Raw genomic sequence first — 12,793 nt, 5'->3', positions numbered from 1 at the left:
CAGGAACCAGGAGATTCATCCACATAAATGCAGGGGTCCAAGGACTTGGGCCATCTTCTGCTGTTTTTCCAAGGCACATTAGCAGGGAGCAGGAAAGGAATTAGAGCAGGTGGGACTTGAACTCAATATGAGAAAGCCAAGGTTGAAGGTGGCAACTTAACCCATTACACCAGAACAGTGGCCCCTAAATATAATTTTTTTAACTAGATTATTAGCTCCTTGAGGACTATGCCTTATCTGTCTCTTCATTCACAATGATAATATGGATGCCTTGTACACAATTGTTTTTTTTTTCATTTTCAATTATCTTTATATACAGAAGATTGATTCAGTATATATTAAGCAAAGATTTCATCAGTTTGCACCCACACAGAAACACAAAGTGTAAAAATACTGTTTCAGTACTAGTTATAGCATTACTTCACATTGAACAACACATTAAGGACAGATCCCACATGAGAAGTAAGTATACAGTGACTCCTGTTGTTGACTTAACAATTTGACACTCTTGTTTATGGCGTCAGTAATCTCCCTAGGCTCCAGTCATGAGTTGCCAAGGCTAAGGAAGCCTTTTGGGTTTGCCGACTTCGATCTTATTCTGACAGGGTCATAGTCAAAGTGGAAGTTCTCTCCTCCCATTCAGAGAAAGGTACCTCCTTCTTTGATGGCCCCATTCTTTCCACTGGGATCTCACTCACAGAGATCTTTCATTTAGGTCTTCTTTTTTTTTCTTCTTGGCATTCCATGCCTAAAATACTCTGATGGGCTCTTCAGCCATATCCGAATGCCTTAAGGGCTGATTCTGAGGCCAGAGTGCTATTTCGGACATCTGCCATTCTATGAGTCTGCTGTGTATCCCACTTCCCATGTTGGATTGTTCTCTCCGGTTTTGATTCTATCAGTTAGTATTAGCAGACACTAGTCTTGTTTGTGTGATCCCTTTGATTCTTAGACCTATCAGTGTGATCAATTGTGAACTGAAGTTGATCACTTGGACTAGTGAGATGGCATTGGTACATGCCACCTTGATGGGATTGTATTGGAATCCCCTGGCACATTTCTAACTCCACCATTTGGGGCAAGTCCAACTGAGCATGTCCCAGATGGTACATCTCCTCCCTCTCTTATTCCCACTCTTATATTTAACAGGGATCACTTTTCAGTTAAATTTAAACACCTAGGAATAATTGTGTGTTAATTACAGAGTTCCACCAATAGTACTAGAACAAAAAAAAATACTGAAAGGGATAAAGTATTAAATTGTACATCAACAGTGAGGACAAGAGCTGATCAAGTCACTGTTTCTCATAGTGTCCATTTCACTTCAACAGGTTTCGCCTTTGGTATTCAGTTAGTTGTCGCCGATCAGGGAGAACATATGATATTTGTCCCTTTGGGACTGGCTTTATTCACTCAGCATAATATTTTCCAGATTCCTCCATCTTGTTTCAAATGACTGGGTTTCATTGTCTTTGACTGCCGTATAGGATTCTATAGAGTACATGTCCCATAATTTCTTTATCCATTCTATTGTTGATGGGCATTTAGGTTGGTTCCAGGTCTTACCTATTGTGAATTGTGCTGCAATAAACATTACCGTGCAGACAGCTTTTTTGTTTGCCAATTTAATTTCCTTTGGGTAAATTCCAAGGAGTGGTATGGCTGGGTTGTATGGTAGGGTTATCTTCAGGTTTCTGAGGAATCTCCAGACTACTTCCATAGTGGCTTAACCAGTTTGCATTCCCACCAACAGTGGGTTAGTGTCCCTTTTTCCCCACATCTTCTCCAGCATCTATTGTTGGTAGATTTCTGAATGTGAGCCATTCTCACCAGGGTGAGGTGAAACCTCATTGTGGTTTTGATTTGCATTTCCCTGATTGCTAGTGATCTTGAACATTTTTTCATGTGTCTGTTGGCCCTTTGGATTTCCTCTTTTGAAAAATGTCTATTGAGGTCCTTGGCCCATCTCTTATGTGGGTTGTTTGTTTTGATGTTGTGGATTTTCTTGATCTCTTTGTAGATTCTGGTTATCAACCCTTTATCTGTTGCATAGTTTGTAAATATTTTTTCCCATTCTGTTGGTTGCCTCTTCACTTTCCTGACTGTATCTTTTGAAGTACAGAAACTTCTCAATTTGATGCAATCCCAAATGTTAATTTTGGCTTTGACTGCCTGTGCTTCTGGGGCCTTTTCCAAGAAGTCTTTGCTGGTACCTATATCTTGCAGGGTTTCTCCAATGCTCTCTAATAATTTGATGGTGTCGGGTCGCAGATTTAAGTCTTTAATCCATGTTGAGTGAATTTTTGTGTAAGGTAAAAGGTAGGGGTCTTGCTTCAGGATTCTGCACGTGGAAATCCAATGTTCCCAGCACCATTTATTGAATAGACTGTCCTTACTCCAGGGATTGGTTTTGGATCCTTGATCAAATATAAGTTGGCTATGGATGTTTGGATTGATTTCTGGTGTTTCTATTCTGTTCCATTGGTCTATCCATCTGTTTCTGTACCAGTACCATGCTGTTTTGATAACAACTGCCCTGAAGTATGTCCTGAAATCTGGTATTGTGATGCCTCCGGCTTTGTTTTTGTTGTACAAGATTGCTTTAGCTATTTGAGGTCTCCTGTGTCTCCATATGAATTTCAGCATCATTTTTTCCAGATCTGAGAAGAAGGTCTTCTGTATCTGGATTGGTATTGCATTGAATGTATAAATTGCTTTTGGGAGAATGGACATTTTGATGATATTGATTCTTCCATTCCATGAACATGGAAGATTTTTCCATTTTTTGGTATCCTCTTCTCTTTCTTTAAGGTTTTGTAATTTTCATCATGGAGATCTTTAACATCCTTGGTTAGGTTTATTCCAAGGTATTTGATTGTTTTTGTAGCTATTGTGAATGGCATTGATCTTAGAAGTTCTTTCTCAGCTGTGGCATTGCCTGTGTATACAAAGACTGTTGATTTTTGTGCATTGATTTTATACCCTGCTACTTTGCCAAACTCTTCTATGAGTTCCAATAGTCTCTTAGTAGAGTTCTTTGGATCTCCTAAATAAACAATCACATCAACTGCAAAGAGGGATAATTTGAGTTCTGCCTTCCCAATTTGTATCCCTTCAATTTCTTTTTCTTGCCTAATAGCTCTGGCTAAAACTTCAAGAACTATATTGAGTAGGAGTGGTGAGAGTGGATATCCCTGTCTGGTACCAGATCTCAGTGGAAATGCTTCCAACTTTTTTTTTTTTCTTTAATGCTTCCAACTTTTCCCCATTCAATAGGATGTTGGCCGTGGGTTTTTCATAAATTGCTTTGCTTGTATTGAGGAATGTTCCTTCCATACTCAGTTTGCTTAGAGTATTCATCATGAAAGGGTGTTGTATTTTATCAAATGCTTTCTCAGCGTCTATTGAGATAATAATATGGTTTTTCTTCTGCAGTATGTCAATGTAGTTTATCAGATTGATTAATTTTGAATGTTGAACCATCCCTGCATACCAGGGATAAATCCCACTTGGTCTGGGTGGATGATCTTTCTGAAGTGTTGTTGCATACTACTGGCCAGAATTTTATTGAGGATTTTTGCATCTATGTTCATCAGGGATAATGGTCTGTAATTCTCTATCAATGCTGCATCGTTTTCCGGCTTAGGAATTTAGGTGATGCTGGCTTCATAGAAAGAATGTGGAAGGATTCCCTCTTTTCGATTGTTCTGAATAGTTTGAGAAGAATTGGAGTTATTTCTTCTTTAAATGTCTGGTAGAATTCAGCAGTGAATATATCTGGTCTTGGGCTTTTCTTTGTTGGGAGGGCCTTTATTACTGTTTCAATTTCTGTCTCAGTTATGGGTCTGTTTAGGTTTTCTATGTCTTTATGGTTCAATTTAGGTAGGTTGCCTGTGTCCAGGAATCTATCCATTTCTTATAGATTTCCCTGTTTGCTGGCATACAAGTCCTTGTAGTAATTTCTGATGATTCTTTTTATTTCTGTGGTGTCTATTGTTATGTTTCCTTTTTCATCTCTGATTTTATTGATTTGGGTCTTTTCTCTTCTTTTTGTAGTTAGTTGGGCCAATAGGGTGTCAATTTTGTTTATTTTTTCAAAAACCAGCTCCTTGTTTGGCTGATTTTTTTGTAATTTTTTTTTTGATTCAATCCTGTTGATTTCTTCTCTGATTTTAATTATTTCTCTTCTCCTACTAGATTTGGGTCTGGTTTGCTGCAGATTTTCTAGATCCTTGAGATGCAGTGAAAGCTCATCTATTTGGCGCTTTTCCAATTTCTTGACGTAGGCACCTATTGATATAAACTTTCCTATTAATACTGCTTTTGCTGTATCCCATAAGTTTTGGTATGTTGTGCTGTTACCCTCATTTACTTCCAGAAAATTTTTGATTTCTCTTTTGATTTCTTCTATGACCCATTGTTCATTCAGGAGCATGTTGTTCAATCTCCATGTGTTTGCATATGCTCTAGGGATTCCTGAGTTGCTAATTTCCATCTTCATTCCTTTATGGTCTGAGAAGCTGCATGGTATGATTCTAATTCTTTTGAATTTGCTTAGACTTGCCTTATGGCCTAGTATGTGGTCAATCCTAGAGAAGGTTCCATGTACTGCTGAGAAGAATGTAAATTCTTTATTGTAGGATGAGAAGTTCTCTAGATATCTGTTAGATCCATTTGGGCTATAGTTTCGATTAAATATGCTGTTTCCTTGTTGATCTTCTGTCCAGTTGATATGTCTATTTCTGAAAGTGGAATATTGAATTCCCCCAATACTATTGTATTGGGGTCTAAGTCTCCCTTTAAGTCCCTTAACAAATCTTTTAAATAAACCGGTGCCCTGTAATTAGGTGCATATACATTGATAATCATTATATCTTCCTGTTGAATTGATCCCTTAATCATTATATAGTGCCCATCTTTGTCTCTCTTAACAGTTTTTGTGTTAAAGTTTATGTTGTCTGATATTAAGATGGCTACGCCGCTCTTCTTTCATTTCTGTTGGCATGGTATATCTTTTTCCAACCTTTCACTTTCAGTCTGCATGCCTCTTTGTTAGAGAGATGTGTTTCTTGTAAGCAGCAAATAGATAGGTTTTGTTCCTTAACCCAATCAGCCAATCTGTGTCTTTTAACTGGACAGTTCAGGCCATTAACGTTCAATGTGACTATTGATAAGTAGTAACTTTGCCCTGCCATTTGCCAAAGATAAGTTCTAATATATGCTTTGAATTCCCTGTGATCTTTTGCTGTGAGCTTTCCTTCCTTTACCTTCTTTCATATTGATGACCGTGTTTCTGTGTTTCTGTGTGTAACACATCTTTAAGCATCTTTGGTAGGGCTGGACGAGTAGCGACAAATTCTTTCAATTTCTGTTTGATGTGAAAGGTCTTTATTTCACCTTCATTCACAAATGATAGCTTTGCAGGATACAATATTCTGGGCTGGCAGTTTTTCTCTCTTAGTACCTGGGATATGTCTTGCCATTCCCTTCTAGCTTATAGGGTTTCTGATGAGAAGTGTGCTGTGAGTCTGAGTGGAGATCCTCTGAGAGTAATCTGATGTTTCTCTCTTGCACATTTTAGAATCTTTTCTTTATGTTTCACTGTGGTGAGTTCGATTACAACGTGTCATGGTGAGGATCTCTTTTGGTCATGTTTACTAGGGGTTCTATGAGCTTCCTGTACTAGGATGTCTCTGTCCTTCTCCAACCCCTGGAAGTTCTCTGCACGTATCTCAGTAAAAAGGCCTTCTAATCCTTTCTTTCTCTCCATGCCTTCAGGAATTCCTAGAACCTGAATGTTGGGTTTTTTAATAGTATCCTGTAGATTCCCAACAATATTTTTTAGATTTCTAATTTCTTCTTCTTTTCTTTGGTTTGACTGTATACTTTCCTATGCTCTGTCTTCTAAGTCTGATATTCTCTCTTCTGTTTCACAGACTCTGTTTTTAAGGCTCTCTAATGTGTTTGTCATTTGATCTATTGAGTTCTTCATTTCATTTTGATTTCTCTTCACTATTACACTTTCCTGTTCTACTAGTTTCTGCATTTCATTTTGATTCCTCCTTAAGATTTCATTTTCTCAAAGGAGATTTTCTATCCTGTCCAGTAAGGAATTCCGTAGCTCAGGTACTTGTTTTTGAAAACTTCTAATTGTTCTTATAATAAATTTTTTGAAATCGTATCTTGCATTTCTTCCATCTCATCATCTTCATAGTCTTGGCTTGGGGTGTCTTGTTCATTTGGGGGTGCCATAATGTCTTCCTTGTTCTTGATTCCTCGGTTTCTGTGTTTGTTGCTTGGCATTGTGGAGATATTCTTTGGATTCTTCTTCCCTCGCTGTGGTGTTTTTCTTGTTATACTATGACTGTATTAAGTGGACTGTCTGCTTTTGGTGGATCATTAGAGGCTTGAGATGGGTGTGGTCTGAGAGCTCTGTTTGGTTCCTCAGGGTTAAGGGTGTGCCAAAGGCGACACTCCCAGATTAGGCATGGTAAATACCTCTTTCTTTCTTTCTTTCTTTCTTTCTTTCTTTCTTTCTTTCTTTCTTTCTCTCTCTCTCTCTCTCTCTCTCTCTCTCTCTTTCTTTCTTTCTTTCGATTCAGAAGGGAAGTAATTCCGCACAGGTGAGCAGAATTGGAGGTAGTTAGCAGGCAAATGATATATCCACAGGAGCCAGAGATCGGGAGCTCTTTCCCAAGGACCACACAGGGAATCAGTTCTGCCCTCAGTGTGGGCTCAAATTCTCCTGCTGTCTCCCACTGGGTTGCCAAGGTTACCGAATTGTAGTGTCTCTGGAGAGTACTCACGTGAATTCCATGAGTTCTCTCCTCCACTGTCTCTTTTTTCACAGTCTCAGTTCATTAGCACCACACATTCACTAGGTCTTAATCTCCTGTTATTTCAACCCCCCACCCACCCACCCAGAGTCAGGTTTTTCTGCTTGGCTGAGGGCGGGTGCAGTCCTGAGGATGCGCCGCTTATGACATATGTGCAAAATGGTTCCTGCTCTTTGTTTTGCTCGCCTTTGAGAGGTGAGTGGAGAGAGAGAAACTTGTGTCCGTACCGGTCACTTTTTTTTTTTTTTCCTCTCTCTTCTAGTTAGCCTGGTGAACTTTTCCCCACAGGGTTTCAAGCCTCATTTCCTCTAGTCTCCTCTTTCCACTTTCCCACTGATGTCTCGGGCTATTGAGATTCGGCTCACCTAGTGTTCCAGCGCTGGTGTGTTGATTCTGCCGCTGGTGTCCTGAGACGTGGGCTCCCATGCCCTCCACGCAGGGCCACCGTGAATCACTAGTTCCAGAAGAGTTTCCTCTGCTGGTTCTTCCCCTACTCTTCCTTGAACCTGCAGAATCTCCACTTTTATTAAACTGTTTCTTCCCAGACTATCAGTGTGCTCCGTTTCTATTCCGCCGTATTGCCCCTCCCAGTTTTCTTTTTTTTTTAAGATTTATTTGAAAAACTGAGTTACAGAGAGAGATAGAAACAGAGGTTTTCCATCCGCTGATTCACTCTCCAAATGACTGCAATGGCCAGAGCTGTGCTGATCCGAAGCCAGGAGCCAGAAGCTTCATCAGGGTCTTCCATGTGGGTGCACGGGCTCAGGGACTTGGGTCATCCTCTGCTGCTTTCCCAGGGGCATTAACAGAGAGCTGGATTGGAAGTGGAGCAGCTGCTGGGATTCGAACCAGCACATACATCCAGTGTTGCAGCAGTGGCTTAACCCACTATGCCACAACGGAGACCCTGCAGAATAGTGTTCTATAAATGTTCATTTAACCAGCTCTGAATAAGTTGATGAATTAATTCACATTGCACATTTGAGGCACTACATGCTAATCAAAGCTTAGAACTGACAAAGTCAGGATGATTTGAATAAAGGAGGAACTTTTCAGGTTTGTCTGTTTTTCATAGCCTCTTTCAAAGGCCTGGTGGTGAGATCCACAAGCAAGTGTCTAATACACAATAACTCTCAACAAATGCTAGCTATTACTTTTAGGCAGATGCCTATAAGGTCTGTGTAAGAGGCACTGCTAGGTCTGATTCCTTCTCCTTTTCAGAGTGCAGACAGATAGCAGTTTTGAGAAACGTCTAGCAAGATGGAAAGTGGTTGCCAGTAGGTGCTAAGCTGTTGCCCAAATGGTCCCTGTTCCTTTTAACAGTGATTATTTCAGCATCAATTGAAAAGACTCAGTCCTACTGGATTTCCCAGTCCATACTGTCCCCACCCCCTGAAAAGTCTTAACATGCTTGTTTCCTGGCAGCACCATTTTGTATTCAATTGGTTCCTGTTGGGGATTTTCATGTACTTTTCCTCTTTATTTTTCTTCCTGTTTCTCAAAATAGGAATGAAAAGATGAAGATGAACAGTTTTAGAGCACTTCAATGACCTTACAGAATTAATATGAATTCTTGAAAGGCTTCCACCCTTACTAATCCTTTACACAACAGTGAGGGAGCTAATGAGAAGAGACTGGAAGAGGCCCTGAGGCTTCCAGGCTGCCACAAGAATGTGTTCCTGCCTGTTCTGACTCCTTTGTGTCCTTGCCCACTATTATTTCCATCACAAGAAGCATTTTCTTCTTGGTTCAATTATTGAGCCCTTGGCCACATGTCTCATCCTACCTGCTGGGTTGCAAATGACTGCTTTATAGATGTGTGATCCTCAGCTTCTTAGACCCCATCTCTAACAATGTTTCAGCTCCACTGAGAGCCACAATCCTTGAGTCTTCCATCCTTTTGCTGTTTCTATACCCCACAATTCTCCCACCTTACTCAACTTACCTTCCACAGCCCATCATTATAATCACCCCTTTGCTGATACCTTCTATTCTGTTCTCTTCTTCTCTTTCTTGATCAAATTTGCTTGGAAAACCCTGGAATCTGGCTAAATCCAATGCTCCACCTACTTTGTGACCACACACACGCAGCTAAATGCACCTGGAAAATAACAACTGCCCCTGTGGCCTGGCCTCACACTATCTCCCACAAGCTTGAACAGAGTCCACAGGGCAGGCAGAAAAGCTGTTACAATTCCGTAGTCCTAAGTTTCTTATCTAATCTCCCATTTGCTTGTGATCCATACTCACTCCTAGCTCCTCAAACCTCTGAGATTGCTTCTTCCCATCTCACTTTTAGCTGATGATCTTCTTACTTCATTTGAATTTCCGTATGTTTCTACTACTACACCTAACATTTTATCCACTTTTGTACTTGAATTTCCTCCAGTTACAAAGACTGAATTTTCGATCTATTCATCTGGTTAAGGTCAGTCTTCAGTTGGGTACCCTGGATCCCACCATTTCTCACCAATCCAGGGACATCCTTCCAGTATTTCACCCTTGTTTCTCCCATGAGTTTCTCCTTTCTACTGGATCATTCACATAAGCATAAAAAATTGCTGTAATACTCACCTTAAAAATAAATATTTCCAGGATGGTATTGTGGCTACCGGTTAAGATGCTGTTATTTTTTTCCATCTTTGTTTATTTTGTTCACTGCCATATTTCTATTATCTAAAACAGGGCTAAAATGCAGCAGCATTCAATAAATATTTGATGAATAAATGAATGGGGATAATGCATTAAATTAATTCTTTGTGTGATGGAATCGATGTTTTGTCGGAGCATTTCCAAGCTTTCCCTAGAACCTCTCTCCCCATCCTTGTAGTTATTCTTGGAGCAGCCAAGCACAATGTAATTCTGACCCCCTGGCTTCTGTTTATGGGCCAGGGATGGACACTTGAAGTCCACTGTTTCATCCTTGGGATTTAGGTACTTGTACTAAGGGCACCGAGCCAGTCATCAGCACTCCAACATATCTTTCTGCAGTTGTTCCAGGCCTTGGTTTCAGCCAAGGGGACCAGATACAGAAGATATCTATCAAAAAGGGGAGACTAAGATGATGATCAGAGAAAAGCAAAAGTGACAGGTGATGAGAGAAGCCCCACAGCACTCTTTTCCCCATTATCAGTTGTTCTGTAGATGCAGGCAGATCCCTGCACCTCTTGCTACATGAAGGAGAATACCAGCTCAAGGTCTGCCGCATTTGCAGGTGATTAACAAGTACTAAGCAATTCTGAATCTGGAGGGGATCATATCTGCTCTGTTTAACGTCAACTTTTTCACAACAAATCAAACCAAGCTAAACTGCAAAAATGAATACATTTTTATAACCTTTTGACATTTAAAACCCATTTAACAAAGAAGGATTCTGTTCTTTATCTTAGAAGGCAGCCTGACACAGTGGAAAGACAATTTGCTTAAAAGCAGGACACCCAGCTCTAGTCCAGCTGTCAACTTGGGATGGTTATCATCCCTCTGAAAACCTCAATTTGCTTATCTGTAAAATGAAGATGCTAGATGGCGTGGCCTACAATCTATATTCCAAGACTAGATTTTAGCAGCTGCAGTCCAGGGCTGGCACTGTGGCATAGCTGATACCAGCTTCCCATATGAGCACTGGTTCCAGTCAGTCACTCCACTTCTGAACCAGCTCCCTGCTAATGCACCTGGGAAAGCAGTGGAAGATGACCCAAATGTTGAGGCCCCTGCCACCCATCTGGGAGACCTGGATGAAATTCCTGGTTCTAGGCTTCAGCCTGGTCCAGCCCCAGCCTTTGTAGCCATTTGGTGAGTGAACCAGTGGATGGAAGATCTCTCTCTTTCTCTCTCTATATGTATGTATATATATATATATATATATATGTAAATAACTCTGCCTTTCAAATAAATAAAATAAATCTTTAAAAATAGAAAGAAGTTGAAGTCCTTTATGACACAGGGAACTCTAAGGAGGCATGTCATTTTCTTTTGGTAAGTTATTTCAAACATTTATCTTTACAGCTGTGACATTATTGAGCCCTTCCATATGTGGGAGGAATCTTCATCTCATAAGTCTTGGTGGGAGATAGAACTTGTTGCCCACTATAGATGTAAAACCACCCATGTAATCACTTTACCATTTCTGTTGTGCTAGAACTAGAGTCTATAATGGCAGCTCAGACCATCAGACCTGGCCTTCAAGAGTGCATTGGGAGCTTGTTGCTCAAAAAACAGACGCTGCAAAAAACCTATTCCAGAGGCAAGTGGCAGCACAGCTGCTGCAGCCTCGTGTTACCAGTTGTGACCTCCTGGGTGAAGGCTGAGGGTGTGTGTGGTGGTGCCAGCTTGGCATCCAGTGTTGGTGGAGGCATCATAACATCTTTGGGGTGCCAGATTGGGAACACGATGGCTTTGATCCTAGCTGGCTCCAGGCTCCATGTCCCCTCCTGCTTCTTTAGTCTTGCTGTGGTTTTCAGCTGCCCACATCCTTTCCATGAGCTCCTTTTTATCTTAAATTGATCCAGTCCTCCATCCATGGCATCCCATCCCCCATTACATGAGGGGAGAAGGGTCCTAAAATGAATTTCCCACCTGAGTCAATGTGGGTGGAGATTAGCAAATGTGGTATAAGGCTGCCTAGGACTTCTGCTGACTTTGCCTCTGTCCAGGTAGAACAGAAGAGCATCACAAGAACAGCAAGGCCAGCAAGGAGCTGGGAGATACATTAGTGCATGGTTCTTGCTTTCAGGAGGCCAAGCTCAGTTATTAAGGAAAACAACTTCTAACCTTCAGACACTCAAGACCAGAGGTGGGAGCACTCACAGCTCTCTGGAGTCATTCTCAGGATTTCTCTTAACTGCATACACTGCCTTTAGTTGGTCTGCACATCATTTTGTTTACATTTTTTTTCAATTTAAATCACGTTTTTTGTACCCATGAGTCCAGGATTCTTATTTGCTATCTCTTTGCCCCACCTAAATATTCTTATTCCTTGTAAGCGAGGGATTTAAGCAGCCTGCATTGGAATCCGTAGGTGTTCTGATATGGGATGCTGGGGTTACAAGCAGCAGCTTAGTCCTCTGTGCCACAACACAGGCCCCAATACTGTAATGTCCTAATTGGTAGAGGAGAAGATCTACAAGCTGTGAGCCCTCTAAGGGAAAACACAAAGCCATCAGAACTCTTTAAGTACTCCCAGAATACATACTCCTAGCTTGTTTCCTCAGAAGCACCAACTTGGCCTCCTTGGCCTTTTGCAGGAAATGGAAAGAGCACCTTTAAGAAAAAACAGCAAGTGAAAACACCTTATGTGGGCTCTAGACAAGTCCAGGACAGTAAGATGCAAATTTTCTCAGCCACTGGGCTCTAGCCCTACTCCAAGAAGCTGACTCTGATCTTTCCAGCCCCATCTAACTCTGTTGCTCATCCAATCACCATTAAACTACAACACATTCCTTAATGGTAAAAACACCAATACCTTTTTATGGGTAGCTTCTCAGTGCCATTTTTTTTCTCTCTTAGAAGAGTCCCATGAAGTGGGCAGAGTAGAAATTACCCTCCTTTCAAGATTCCTTTCATTATTTCAACAAATAGACTATGAATGCTTTTGGCTCGCTGTCAACTCTTCTTGGCAGTGGGGTACAGCAGAAAGGGAGAACATTCCTGCTCATATTAAGTGTTAAAGTGATCATATAGCTAGGATTAAGTGTTAAAGGGATCATATAAATAGCATCAAGTGTCTGCAATAATAATAGATAGAATTAAAAAGGAGAGAATGTTCCAAATGGGAAGCAGTCCACACAGCAGACTCATTGAATGACAATCACTTTGAATAGAATTCTGACCTCAGAATTATCCCTTAAGGCATTGTGGTCTGGCTGAAAATCTCATGAGAGTATTTCAGGTGTGGAAAGCCAAGACACTGCAGCAAAAAATGTCCTACGTTAAGAATCTCTGTGAGTGAGACATCATTG

This window comes from Oryctolagus cuniculus, chromosome 4 (genome assembly GCF_964237555.1).
Source record: "Oryctolagus cuniculus chromosome 4, mOryCun1.1, whole genome shotgun sequence".
Taxonomy (NCBI): domain Eukaryota; kingdom Metazoa; phylum Chordata; class Mammalia; order Lagomorpha; family Leporidae; genus Oryctolagus; species Oryctolagus cuniculus.
The sequence above is the reverse complement of the archived record's forward strand: the minus strand, read 5'-3'. Positions refer to the sequence as shown.